Here is a 14,452-nt window from a genome sequence, read left to right as displayed (position 1 = left end):
TCAAAACTAAAAATTCAAGTTTGACAGTTGTCAGCGAAGGCTCAATCCACTAATGTCACATTGTTTTCCAATTTTTTTCTGTTCCCTTCTAACCTTCCAGAGTCTGTTGATCCCATGGCTGTTTCCCTTTATGGATGCAAGATGATTGCTTGTAGATACTAAGATGCTTACATCCTTAGGCAAATCCAGCATTCTCTCCTGGTAGCTCTCTCAGAAATGAGTGAAAACTTCCTGACTCTCACACAAGCCTTTCACATCTATTTGGTCCACAGCACTGCCTATGCCCTGAAATCAGTTATTCGGAATTTGCTTTCATAATGTACAGGTAACAAGTCCTTATCCAAATCTTTTGGACCAGAAGGTTTTTAGAATTCAGAAATTATCAGATTGTACAGAGATAGTATATTGTACATGCTAAATTTTTATAACATCCTCCAGTAGGATCTGGGGAATCATTCTGTAATTGATGATATTAGTATATCCATGGTGATACATACAAATAATTAGAGTAAATAAGAGGCATAAGTAAAGTCTATAATTAGCTTCCTACAAGTTTCCTGTAAGTCAAGATTTCCACCAAATAAGTTCAAGTCAGATCAGGTTTTACTGTCATGTAAGTTAAAAAAAAAAACTTTGGATTTTCATGGATTATTGATTTTTAGAACTTCAGATAACTATATTAACTGTATAATTTTCAAAATCTTAAAAATACTTCACAAAGTTGATGTTTACAAACCACCCATCCTCACAGGTTGTTTTAGTTTCCTAAGCTGCTCAAGCAACTATCATCCAGTGGTTCTGTTTAAACAATGGGAATTTATTTGCTCACAGTTTTGAAGCTAAGATAGAAATCCAAATCAAAGTATCATCAATGCAATGCTGTCTCCCTGAAGACTCTGGCATTATGGGGCTTAGCTTGTCACATGGCAAGGCACATGGTGGCATCTCTTTTTCTTTCCTTTCTCTTTTGGGATCCATTGATCAGATTCTGGCTGCTCCCTCTTGTGCTTTCTCTCTGCCTGTATGAATTTCATGCCACTTATAAAGGACTCCAGTCAAAGGATTAAGGTCCATCCTGATTGAAGTGGGCCACACCTTAACTGAGGTAAGTAACCTCATCAAAGGCTCCTACTTACAATGGGTTCACACCCACAGGATTAAGTTTAAGAACATGTCTTTCTGGTGTACATACAGCTCCAAACCAATGCACACTAGAGCCTCTAGACCCCAAAAGACATGTTCTTTCCACAAAGCCTTAAATCATTTCAGTAGCAATGCTAAACACAAAGTCTCATCAAAATTGGTTATAGGTGTGGTCTGTCCTGGGGCACAAGTCACCTCTGTGTGTGGACCTGTGAAATATAGAAAATAAGTTTTCTATTTCCAATATACAAGAGAGGGACAAGGATAGGACAAACATTCTCATTCCAGTAGGGAGAAATTGGCAGGAAACCAGGGATCATAGGTCATAAACAATTTCAAAACCCAGGAGGGCACACTCCACTAGATTTCAAGGTCTGAGAGTCATAAATAGATTGATGTATTTCCTCTGGTCATGAAGGAGTGGCAGTTCCACCCCTTCCAAGTGTCTGCTCAGTGACCATGCTCTCTGAGAACACTGGGATAAAAGCTCCTCCCTCTCTGAGCATCAGGATGTCAGTCAAGCTCTTGCAAACCATGGGGCATGGACCTCACACTCTCTGAGCACTGGTGAATGCTGGGGAACAAGCCCCACCACCTGTGAGCATTGGGTTGGCAGCACTCTTCCTGAGCAACAGGGTAGGGTGCCCAAACCTATAAGTGCAGCAGCAGCCCACCCCCTCCACATACATGGCTAGGCATGTTTTCTTGGATCAAGGAGACATCTTCAGTTCAAGCCAGAGCATCTGTCATTCTTCCCTTAATTTGTTCTTTCTCTGTCCCTTTCAGTCCAGACTGGCAGTGGTTCCACTCATACAAATCTAGAAAACCTTGTCTAGTGTACAAGGGTCCAAATCCTCAATTTCTGGTTTTGTTGTGCCCAGGTGTTCATTTCTCAACTTATCCCTTTCCTCTCTCATTTCACCATAAACTGAAAGAAGAAATCAAGCTGCATCTTATATATTTAGCTTGGAAATATCCTCAGCTATATTCTAAGCTCATCACTCTCAAGTTCTGCCTTCTATCCAATATCAGAACACCGTTTTGCCAGTTGTATGCCACTTTCAAATAATTGCCTTTACTTCAGTTTCCAATAACACATTCATCATTTCCTTCTAAAGCCTCATTGGAAGTAACTTTAGCATCCGTATTTCCAGCCTCTTTAAATCAATCTAGGCTTTATCTATCAAGAACCTAGCAATTCTTCCAGCCTCTGCCTATTACCCAATTCAAAAGCCATCTCCACATATTTTGGTATTTGAAATAGGAGCCCTCCACTTCTGGTACTGTACCAGTTTGGATGCATTATGTCCCCCAAAACTGCCATGTTCTTTGAAGCAATCTTGTGGGGGAAGACATATTAATGTTGATTAGGTTGGAATCCTTTGAGTGTTTCCATGGAGATGTTACTCAATCAACTGTGGGCAAGACCTTTGATTGGATAATTTCAATGGAAGTGTTACTCCACCCATTCAGGGTGGGTCTTATTGAATCACCGGAGTCCTATAAAAGTGTTCACAGACAGAAGGAAGTGCTGCAGCCAACAGAGACATTTTGGAGAACCCATTTTGAAATGCAACCTGGGAGCAAGCAGACACCACCCATGTTCCTTCCCAGATAATAGAGGTTTTCTGGATGCCAATGGCCTTCCTCCAGTGAAGGTACCCTAATGTTGATGCCTTACCTTGGACACTTTATGGCCTTAATACTGTAACTTCGTAACCAAATAAACTCCCTTTTATAAAAGCCAGTCCATTTCTGGTGTTTTGCATAATGGCAACATTAGCAAACTAGAACAGACTTTGGTACTGGAAGCGGGGTGCTGCTGATTTTGCAAATACCAAACATGTTGGAATGGCTTTTTAAATGGATAAGGGGAAGATTATGGAAGAATTGTGAGGAGCTTGATAGAAAAGGCCTAGACTGCTTTAAAGAGACTGTTGGTAGAAATATGGACTCTAAAGATACTTCTGATGAGGCCTTGAGCAGAAATGATGAATGTGTCATTGCAAACTGGAAGGAAGGCAATCCTTGTTTTAAAGTGGCAGAGAATTTGGCAAAATTGTGTCTTGGTATTGGATGGAAGGCAGAATTTGAAAGCGAAGAGCTGGAATACTTAGCTGAGGAGATTACATGTGGAGGATATAGTGTGGCTTCTCCTGGTAGCTTATAGTAACATGCGACAAGACAGAGATAAGCTGAGAAATGAGCACTTAGGTGCCAAGAAACTAGAAACTGTTAGTTTGGAAAATTCTGGGCTTCCAGAAAGTGAAACCCCAGAGGCTACAGCCTCTCATGAGGCTTAACCAAACATGGAACCCAACCACCATTACGGTACAAGCCAGGATTGGAGATGGAGTTATCCAGAAAGGTTTTGTGGAAAGTCCTATTGTCTGATGGTTTTGACCTCTGTGTGCTTCATGGCAAGCCCACAAGATTTTGAAAGAAATGTACAGCTGGAGCCATGGCCAGTCTGGACTGGAGGGAACAGAGGAACAAATTGAAGGAAAAATGTCTTCAAAGACAGAGCCATGGAGATTGATGTCTGGAGTCAAGAGATCTCAGGCAAGGAGAGTGGAGTGGAGTGGTCCATGCATGTGGAAAGGCTGAGTTTGCTCCAGAGGTTGAGGGTGGGCCTTCTGCCTCAATGCTCAGAAAGAGTGCTGCCAGATCCCAGAGAGGATGGAGCACATTCCACAGGGATTGGGGAGATCCTCACCACCACCCCACTTTTCAGAGAGGGAAGAGCCTTTGCCCCAGAGAGGCAGAGTCTGGGTGGCACCCTGATGTTTGAGGAGGGTGGGGCCAAAAAGTGGTCTCCCCAATTGGTGGATATTTTGGAGCACTCATGCCAGCATTTGGAGAGAAGAGGGCTCTGCAAAGGCCCTTGGAAAGGGTTGGACTGATACTCTCTCAAGCTCCAAGGATAGAACAACATTCTAAAAATGACTCTCAGACTTTAAAATCTAATAGTTTTCCCTGTGGGTTTTAGGAACTGTTTTGGTACCTTCAACCCTGTTTTCCTTACTGTTTCTGCTTATGGCAATGGGAATGTTTATCCTATGACTATCCCTCCTTTGTATATTGTAAAAAGATAACTTGCTCTAAGTTTCACAGATCCACAGCCAGAGGGGAATTTTGTCTTAAGACAGACCATGCCTGTAACTGATTTTGATGGGATCTACTACTTAACTATTGTTATTGAAATGATTTAAGTTTTTGTGATATTTTGATGGGATGAATGTATATTGTCTATGGAAACATTATGTCATTTTGGGGTCCAGGGGGTGGAGTGTGCCAGTTTGGATGTATTATATCCCCCAAAAACATCATGTTCTTTGATACAGTCTTGTGGTGGCAGACATATTAGTGTTGATTAGGTTGGAATCCTTTGACTGAGTGTTTCCATGGAGATGTTAATCAACTGTGGGCAAGACATTTGATTGGATAATTTCAATGGAAGTGTTACTCCACCCATTCAGGGTGGGTCTTAATTGAATCACCGGAGTCCTATAAAAGTGTTCACAGACAGAAGGAAGTGCTGCAGCCAACAGAGACGTTTTGGAGAACCCATTTTGAAATGCAACCTGGGAGCAAGCAGACATCAGCCACATGCCTTCCCAGTTAATAGAGGTTTTCCAGATACCAATGGCCTTTCTTTAGTGAAGGTACCCTATTGTTGATGCCTTACCTTACCTTGGACACTTTATGGCCTTAATACTGTAACTCTGTAACCAAATAAGCTCCCTTTTATAGAAGCCAGTCCATTTCTAGTATTTTGCATAATGTCAGTATTAGGAAACCAAAACAGTTACCAAATCTCTATTAGTCAGGGTTCTCCAGGGAAACAGAACCAGCAGGTTATATATATATATGTGTTATGATTTTTTTTATAGGAATTTCCTAAGACTGTGGAGATGGGTAAGTTCCATTCTGTAGGGCAGGCCACAGGCTGGGAACTCTAATGAAGGTTTTTTTGTTTTGTTTTGTTTTTTTAATTTCTATTGAGGCTGTTCACATACCATACAATTATTCAGAGATTCAAAGTGTACAATCAGTTGCCCCTGGTACCCACATACAGCTGTGCATTCATCACCACACTTAATTTTTGTTCAATTTTTAGAACTTTTCATTACTCCAGACAAGAAATAAAGTGAAAGATGAAAAAAGAAAAAAAAAAGAAAAGAAAAGGAAACTCGAATCCTCCCATAACCCTAACCAACCCCCCTCAATTGTTGACTCATAGTATTGGTATAGTACACTTGTTACTGTTTATGAAAGAACATTGAAATATTACTAACTGTAGTATATAGTTTGCAATAGGTATATATTTTTTCCCTATATTCCCCTCTATAATTAACTTCTAATTTTATTGTCATGCATTTGTTCTGGTTCATGGAAGAGATTTCTAATATTTGTGCAGTTAATCAGGGACATTTCCCACCATAGGATTCAGTTTTATACATTCCCATCTTTTGACCTCCAACTTTCCTACTGGTGACATATGACTCTAAGCTTCCCCTTTCCACCTCATTCACGCACCAATCAGCACTCTTAGTTATTCTCACATCTTGCTACCAACACTTCCGTTCATTTCCAAACATTTAAGTTCATCTAGTTGAACATTCTGCTCATACTAAGCAACTGCTCCCCACTCTTTAGCCTTGTCCTATATCTTGGTACCTTATATTTCATGTCTATGAGTTTACACATTATAATTAGTTCCTATTAGTGACACCCTGCAGTATTTGTCCTTATGTGTCTGGCTTATTTCACTCAGTATATTGCTCTTGAGGTTTCTTCATCAACCCATTTTTTCTTAGATGGTTTTGTTCACATCTCATACATTCCATCCTAAGTAAACAATCAATGGTTCTCTGTATGGTCACATATTTATGTGCCCACCACCTTCGCCACTATCTATATAAGGGCATCTACATTTCTTACACAAGGCAGGAGGGAGAGTCAAAGAAGGTAGAGAGGCAAAAGAAAAAGAAAAAAGAAAGTGGAAAACAAATGGCAGCTAAGAAGCAGCAAAAGGAAAGACAACCTTAAATCAAAGTAAAGAGTCAGACACCACCACCAATGCCAAGTGTCTCACATGCCTCCCCATCCCCCTTCTTATCTGCATTTACCTTGGTGTATCACCTTTGTTACATTAAAGGAAGCATAATACAATGATTCTGTTAGTTACAGTCTCTAGTTTATGTTGATTGCATCCCTCACCCAATGCCTCACCATTTTTAACACCTTGCAAGGTTGCCTTTTGCTTGTTCTACCTCATAAAAGAACATATTTGTACATTTTATCACAATTGTTGAACACTCTATATTTCACCGAGTTACATGGTCCCAGTCTTTATCTTTCCTCCTTTCTTCTGGTGTGTCACATGGTCCCAACCTTCCTCTCTTAACCATATTCATAGTTACCTTTGTTCAGTGTACTTACATTGCTGTGCTACCATCTCCTAAAATTGTTTTCCAAACCATGCATTCCTGTCTTCTATCACCCTGTAGTGCTCCCTTTAGCATTTCCTGTAGGGCAGGTGTCTTGTTCACAAAGTCTCTCATTGTCTATTTGTTGGAAAATATTTTGAGCTCTCCCTCATACTTGAAGGCAGCTTTGCTGGATATAGGATTTTTGGTGGTTTTTCTCTTTCAGTATCTTAAATATATCACACCACTTCCTTCTTGCCTCCATGGTTTCTGCTGAGAGATCTGCACATAGCTTCCTTTGTATGTGATGGATTGCTTTTCTCTTGCTGCTTTCAGGATTCTCTCTTTGTCTTTGATGTTAGATAATCTGATTATTAAGTGTTGTGGCATAGGCCTATTCAGGTCTATTCTGTTTGGTGTAGTCTGCACTTCTTGGATCTGTAATTTTATCTCTTTCATAAGAGATGGGAAATTTTCATTGGTTATTTCCTCTATTATTGCTTCTGCCCCTTTTCCCTTCTCTTCTCCTTCTGGGACACAAATCATGAGTACATTCTTGTACTTTGTTTCATCCTTAATTTCCCGGAGACATTACTCATATTTTTTCATTCCTTTTCCATCTGCTCCTTTGTGTGTAGGCTTTCAGGTGTTTTGTTCTCCAGTTCCTGAGTGTCACCTTAAGCCTCTGCCTGCTTGTTGGGGATTCACTGTCTGTATTGAGCAGTTAACATTAAAACCACAGTTGGAGCTGGGCTGAGGTACACTAGCTTGTTTGGAGAGTGCTGCTCTCTAACACAGCAAGGCTTCCTTGAGGGAGGGGCTCTCGGTTCTCAGCTCTCAGCTCTTGTTGTGGGTCTGCAGTTTTTACTTACAGATTTTATGCTACAATCTCGGGCATTCCTCCCAATTCAGGTTGGTGGATGATGAGTGGACAGTCATATTTGTCTCCCTGCAGTTATTCCAGGTTATTTACTAGTTTGTTGGTCATTTATGAATTGTTCCAGGGGGGACTAACAGTCTTCCACTACTCTCTATGCTGCCATCTTAGCTCCTACCCTCTGATGAAGGTTTTTGATGAATTCCCCAGGAGAAGCTGACTTGCTGAATTAAAAATGGAAATTCTCACTTCTAACTGCTGAAATCATCACTTTTCCTTTTAAGGCCTTCGACTGATTTGATGAGACTTCTCTCATCATTGATGGCAGTCTCTTCAGTTGATTGTAGATGTAATCAGCCAGGGATGCAATTAACTTACTGATGACTTAACTAAAAAAAAATAATCATCACAGTAATTATCGGACCAGTGTTTGCTTGACCAAACAACTAGATACCATAACATGGCCAAGTTGACATATGAACCTAACCATCAAAAGTGTGAATTTTTTTTAATTATACCTCAAATAAAGAGAATTTTCTTTTACTTCATACAAACATTTTGTATTTTCAGAACATTAATATTATGTCACTGAATATGTAATTTGAATGTATATTTTAAATACTTAAAAAAAATTTAATAAAGAATTAAGTTCATTTTGGTCCCAAAACAGATACTAGTAATTCAATGCTTGATATGGACAGTTATTACTGGTAAGGAAAATAATGGCTTGTGATTCTTAAGAAAAGATGAATGCAGAATATGTGTAAGCTATACGCAAGCACTACTCACAAATTAAATTCTACATTATAAATTATTTTCCTAATAATTTATCTAAGCCCCTGGTGATTAACAATATCCTAGATAGAATGGTTAAATAAATAACCTTAACTATTGGATCTCATAAATGTGTCTTCTCACTTCAAAGACACAAATGATAACCATAAAATGTTAGACTCCACAGGATATTTTAAAATATATCCTTAAAGAGCATTATATTTCTTACTGTTTGTCAAGTACACTGAGTTCCCAGGTAAATTGAAGAATACAATCTTTTTTTTACATATTAGAATTGTGCTTGGCATAACTTATATTTTCCTTTCTTAGGTTTTCCAACAGAAAATTTCATTCTATATAAATGACCACCTTCAGACATGTAATTTTGTCATCTTCTAGATACTAAGATATTATCCTCCTATTCAGCATGATTACAGAAAAAACTAAAAAAGGCCAAAGATTTAAAAGATAAACATATTGAGAATAATAGCATTTTATTAATTCATTCACTTGGTCATTTAGTAAATACATGTATTTATTCTCCAAGCACTCTTGTGGGTACTAAGAAATGTGAAAAATTCAGATAAAATTCCTGTGATTGTGGGGAACAAACACAATAAGTAAATAAATGACTAAATAAATTGCTGAAATATCATGACATATACTGCAATAAAAATAAAGCAATATATGGCCATAAAAGTTTTATGGCCAAAAAATCTTTACAGATTGAGTGTCAGAAACTGTCCGTCTGAGCTGATGCCATATGAAAACAGACCAGAGTCAGGTAAGGAAACAAACCATGCATAGAACTCAAGAAAAAGCTTTCCAGACAGTTGACAGAGACTCCCTAAGTCCATAAGAGAGCTCTGTGATTGCTTGCTTGGAATAAGCCAGAAGGAGGGTGTTCTATAATGAGACCCAAAATTAGGAGAATGTGGAAGCTTAGGTAGGAGTTTGGATTTTTTTCCCCTGAGGATAATGGAACTCCATTACAATATCTGAAGAGGTATATGTTAAGATTTTAGTTACCATTTTAAAAACATATCCCTAGATTGTATAGCAAATCAATGGTAATAAATTTACCACTTGAGTGAAAGCTGAGAGGTGAGTTTGGAAGCTATTGCAGTTCTCTTGGTGATAGGTGATAATGACTTTGGCTACCAAGCTGTAGAGTGGGTGTGAGTAGTGATGGATGGTTAGATTCAAAATGCAATTTGAAGATAGAGCCAACAGCACTTGTGAAAGGAATGAGTATGGGATGTGAGGGAAAGAGAGGACTTAAGAGTAACTCCAAATTTATATGTGCATGGTGTGCTTATTGTTAAGATGAAGATATGTAGGGAAGATCACATTTTCCAGTAGTGGGGAAGGGTCATGTTAATTTTTCAGCAAATTTGCTAAAATTTAGAGGTAGATGTTAAGAGGATGGGCCAAAGCAACTGACATTAGCCTTCATACACACTCCATCAAAACTGATGCAATTTTGAAAAAAAAGATCTCAGATAAATAATTTTGCTCTTAAGAAATGATTCAGTGTTTGTGTATGTGTAAGGGTATGTGTTGGTATGTTTGTGTGTGTGTGCATGTGTGCATGCAGAGAGAGGGACAGAGAGATAGATGAAGAGAGAGGCAGACAATGCCTTCTAATGGAAAACTGGTCTCAAGTTAAAAAGTTACCCACAGTTTCATATGGAAGAGTCAAGAGTTATATTTACAACTTACTGGGAACTCATTTGGAAAGGCTTGTGTCCATCTTGAAGTCAGAAGAAGCCAGATAGAAGAGAGAGATCACCAAGTGATGGAGGACATCTCCAGCTCACCCTAGGAGAAAGCAAAATCTTGCTGACATCTTGATTTTGGACTTCTGGCCTTCAAAATCATGAGACAATAGAAACTTGTTGTTTAGGTCAACCCGTTGTGTGGTATTTGTGATAGCAGCCTTGGCAGACTAATACAAGTGATATGTACCAGAATTCTAGAGGAGCAACTACTTTTAAAGATAATTCTCCTTTAAATAGCTCTTCAATGACAGAAAGGATGATTTCTTTGGTCACCCCAAATGAAAAGTAGAAAGCAAAGTGGAAAAGAAACCTAAGGCCATGGAATAGAAAAAAATATATATTGCATTGTTGCTATGGATTCCTAAGGGACCACCAGTAAACCAGGGATTTGAGACTATTTATCTTTGAGTACCAATTGTCTTTTGTTTACATAAGGGTAGACACAAACAAAGAGATAGAAGAAAAATATTTTAATATCAAATATAATTATATAAAAATCTGCTAACAAAAAAGTTAGATTTTACTTTATGCCATCATGTATTTGCCTGCAAAAAGACAGAACCAAATTCTAAACTCTTGTAGTCTACAGGACCTTGAATGAGTTCAGAAATCCACTAACCATTTTTTACAATTTTGCCTTTTTACTTTACCTCTTACTTCATCAGAAATGCCTAAGAGCTTTAAAGACAAAAATAGTCCAGAATTAAAAATAATAAGTTGAATGCTTAATTGTTGTAATAATCCCATGCTAGTTTCAGACAACTACTGATCTCCTTTTTATAACTACAGCTTAGATCTAGTTTTCCTGGAATTTCCTGTGAATGAAATTATGCAGAATGTTCTTTTGGTACCAGAGTTCTTTCATTCAGCATGATGATTTTTAGACTCCTCAACAAAAATATTTTTGTTTCCACCAATAGTTTTTATTTTCCTTTTTTAAATACAACTGTTTGGAGAGACCACAATATATTTATGCATTGACCTTTAGATGGGAATTTGGGTGGCTTCCAGTTTGGTTTTATTATAAATAAAGCTAATCTAAATATTGACTTAAAATTATTTGAATGGTTATTATTTTCATTTCTCTTCAGTAAACATATATAGGGTAGAATTGCTGTGTCATAAAGTATGTGTATATTTAACTTTGTAAAAACTGCCAAACTATTCTGCAAAGTATTTGCACCATTTTTCATTCCCAAAAGGAATATATGAGAATTCCTGTTGCTCCGCATAATTTTCAACACTTGATACTCAGTTACTTCAAGTTTAGCCATTCTAGTGAAAGTACATTTATATTAGTTCTCTATAGATGCTGTGAAAAGTAATCAAAAACTTAGTTATTTAAAACAACAAAAATTTATAATCTTACAGTTCTAAAGGCTAGAAGTTCAACATAGTTTCACTGGGCTACTATTAAAGGGTCTGCAGGGCTATTCCATTATGGAGGCTGGGGGAACAAACTTTTTCCTTGCCTGTGTCATATTCTAGAGGTCAGCCAAATACCTTGGCTTGTGTCTCACTTCCTCCACCATTAAAGCAAGCAATAGGGAGTTGAGTGCTTCTCAAGCTTCCTTCTCTCTAGTTTTTTGGCTATAACAAGGAACATTTCTTCAGTTTCAAAGATTTTTGTGATTAGATTTGGTCCACTTGGATAATCCACGGTAATCTCCCCATCTCAAGGTCCTTAACCTTAATCACATCTGCCAAGACCCTTTTGCCATTTAAGGTACAATATTCACAGGTTTTGAAGATTAGGGTGTCAACTTCTTGAGGACCATTATTTTGCCTATTATGATCTGTTCTCTGGCCTCCAAAGCTTCATGTGCACCTCATATGCAAAATTCATTGTTTCATGGCAAAGATACCAAATGTCTCATCCTATTATACCATCAATTCAAAATCTAAAATCTCATCTAAATAACTTCAGCTCAAAAAGTCCCAAATCTCTTTGTGATTGTTTGAAGCTGTGTGCACCCAGAAAAGATCATGTACTTTTAATCCATTCCTGTGGGTGTAGTCCTATTGTGTGTGTGTGGGGGGGGGGGGGGGGCTTTTGATTAGGTTATTCATAGGACACAGAAAAAAGCCCCAGGGAAGCTTAGAGAGGAAAAAAAGCCACAGAAGCTGAAGAGAAGGACTAATACAGAAACTCAGAAAGAATGCCACACAGCAGCCACAAGCTGAAAGCAATGGAACCCAGGAAAGAAGGTCCAGCAGATGCCAGACAGATGTCAGACAGATGCCAGACAGATGCCAGACAGAGAGGAATCCAGATGTCATCAGATGATGCTTTGATTTGGACATTTTCATGGCCTCAGAATTGTAAACTTGTAAGTTAATAAATCCCCATTGTACAAGCCAACCCATTTCTGGTATATTGTATTTCATCAGCTTTAGTAAACTAAAACACCCATCATCTGGATTTGCTATGGATGAGGCTATGGGAAAAATCCATTTTGTGGCACAATTTTCTCCAACTGTGAATACATAAAAACAATAAATCAAGTTATATGCTCCCAAAATGCAATGGTGGGACAGGTATAAAATAACAGCTTTAGATATTCTGGTACAAAAAGGAAAAAAAAAATGAGCCACCAGTTCCAAGTAATATGGAAATACAGCTTAGTGAACAACATTGGGTTTCATGGTCTGGTAATAATCTTCTGTAGCTTGAGGTTTCATCCCCTGGGTCATCTTTCCTTTTACATAAATGGTAGCAAATATTTGAAGCTGAGTGGTTTTATCAGCCTGTGTTCTGCTTGTAGAATTTTGGGGGTCTGAGAGCCTTTTTCATTTCTTGTTTTCTCTATTCCTTTTACTTCAAGCTGACAGTGTTCTCCTGACATAAAGTTCTCAAGAACTTTGTGGGTTTCCAGTGTATGTCACATATATTCATTCCATTGGACAAGAAGCTTATTCACAGATCTTCTAAGATAGTCTCTAATTTTGGCTCCTGCTGATCAGGTTGATGACTGAATTCAGTTTCTTGCAATTACAGGATTGAGTTTCATGTAACCTTGCTGCTAGTCAGCATCATCCTGTCTTTGCTCCTAGAGGCTTCCCACATTCCTTTCAGGCTTTCCATGTGCCCCATGGTGGCACAAGCCATATCATGCTTCAAATATCTCCTACCTCTCTTTCTGCTGCCTTTCTCTGGCCCCAGACAGAGAAATGTCTCTGTTTTAAAGAGCTCATGAGATTAAACTGGGCCAAATCTGATAATCAAGAATAAACTTATTTTAAATTGTATAACCTGAATTACATCTGTGAAGTCTCTTTTGCCATGTGGCATAATGTGTTAAAATATTCCAAGGATTAGAGTACAGACATCTTTATATTCCACTTATCACAAAAAATTCTTTCTAAGAATTTGTCCATTTTATGTAAATTTTCCAATAATTTTATGTAAAGATTCTCATAATATACTTAAAAATTGTTTTAGTGTCTATAGGATCTATAATGATGCCCCTATTTCATTTTTAATATTGGCAGATTGTTTCTTTCTTCTTTCTTTTTTTTACCTTGATCAGTCTAGCCAGAAGTACACTCAATTGTATTAATCTTGAGAAATATTTTTGGATACATAGAATTTCTTTATTGTTGCCCATTTCCTATTTCATCTATTTCTGTTCTCATCTCATCTTTATTATTACATTCCACCTGTATATTTGGGTTAATTTAATTTTATTTTATAGTTCTTAAAATGATAGCACAGATCATTGATTTGGCTAATAAGATTTTTCTGGGATTCTATTTCCCTATTAATTTTCTGTCTATTTCTTCTAACAAAAGCTAAGAGAGAGATGAATTTTTCAGCTATATTATAGTTCTGTCTACTTTCAGTTCTGTCAGTTTTTGTTTCTTGTGTTCTGAAGCTCTATTAATGGGTTTATAGACCTTTAGGAAATTTTATATTTCTGGTGGATGGTCCTCTTTGTCATTATAAAATGTCCCTCTTTATTCCTTTTAATATTCTTTGCTCTAGTATTTTTCTGATATTCAGATAATTGCTCCTGTTATCTCATGTTAGCTACATCATATATATATATATATATATATATATATATATATATATATATATATGGTTATGTATTTCCATCCTTTACTTTTAATCTCACTCTGTCTTTATACTTAAAGTTACCTTCTAGTCAACAGGAAATAGGAGTGTCAATTTTTTTATTTAACAATATTTTAATGGACCATATTTCATAGATATGCCATGTAACTTTTTACCTTAAATTGAAATCCTTTGTCTTCTTTTTAAATTGCCACATATATGTGACAAACATTGTTTTAGTTTCTTATGCTTATTAAGCAAATACCATGAAATGGACCAGGTTAAATAATGGAAATTTATTTGCTCATGGTTTTGAAGTCAGAAAATTTTTAAATCAAGGCATCATCAAGGCAACATTTTCTCCCCCTAAGCTGTGGTGTTCTGGGGC

Source organism: Choloepus didactylus, chromosome 3 (assembly GCF_015220235.1).
Source record: "Choloepus didactylus isolate mChoDid1 chromosome 3, mChoDid1.pri, whole genome shotgun sequence".
In the NCBI taxonomy this organism is placed as follows: Eukaryota; Metazoa; Chordata; class Mammalia; order Pilosa; family Megalonychidae; genus Choloepus; species Choloepus didactylus.
This window is presented reverse-complemented; position numbering follows the sequence as displayed.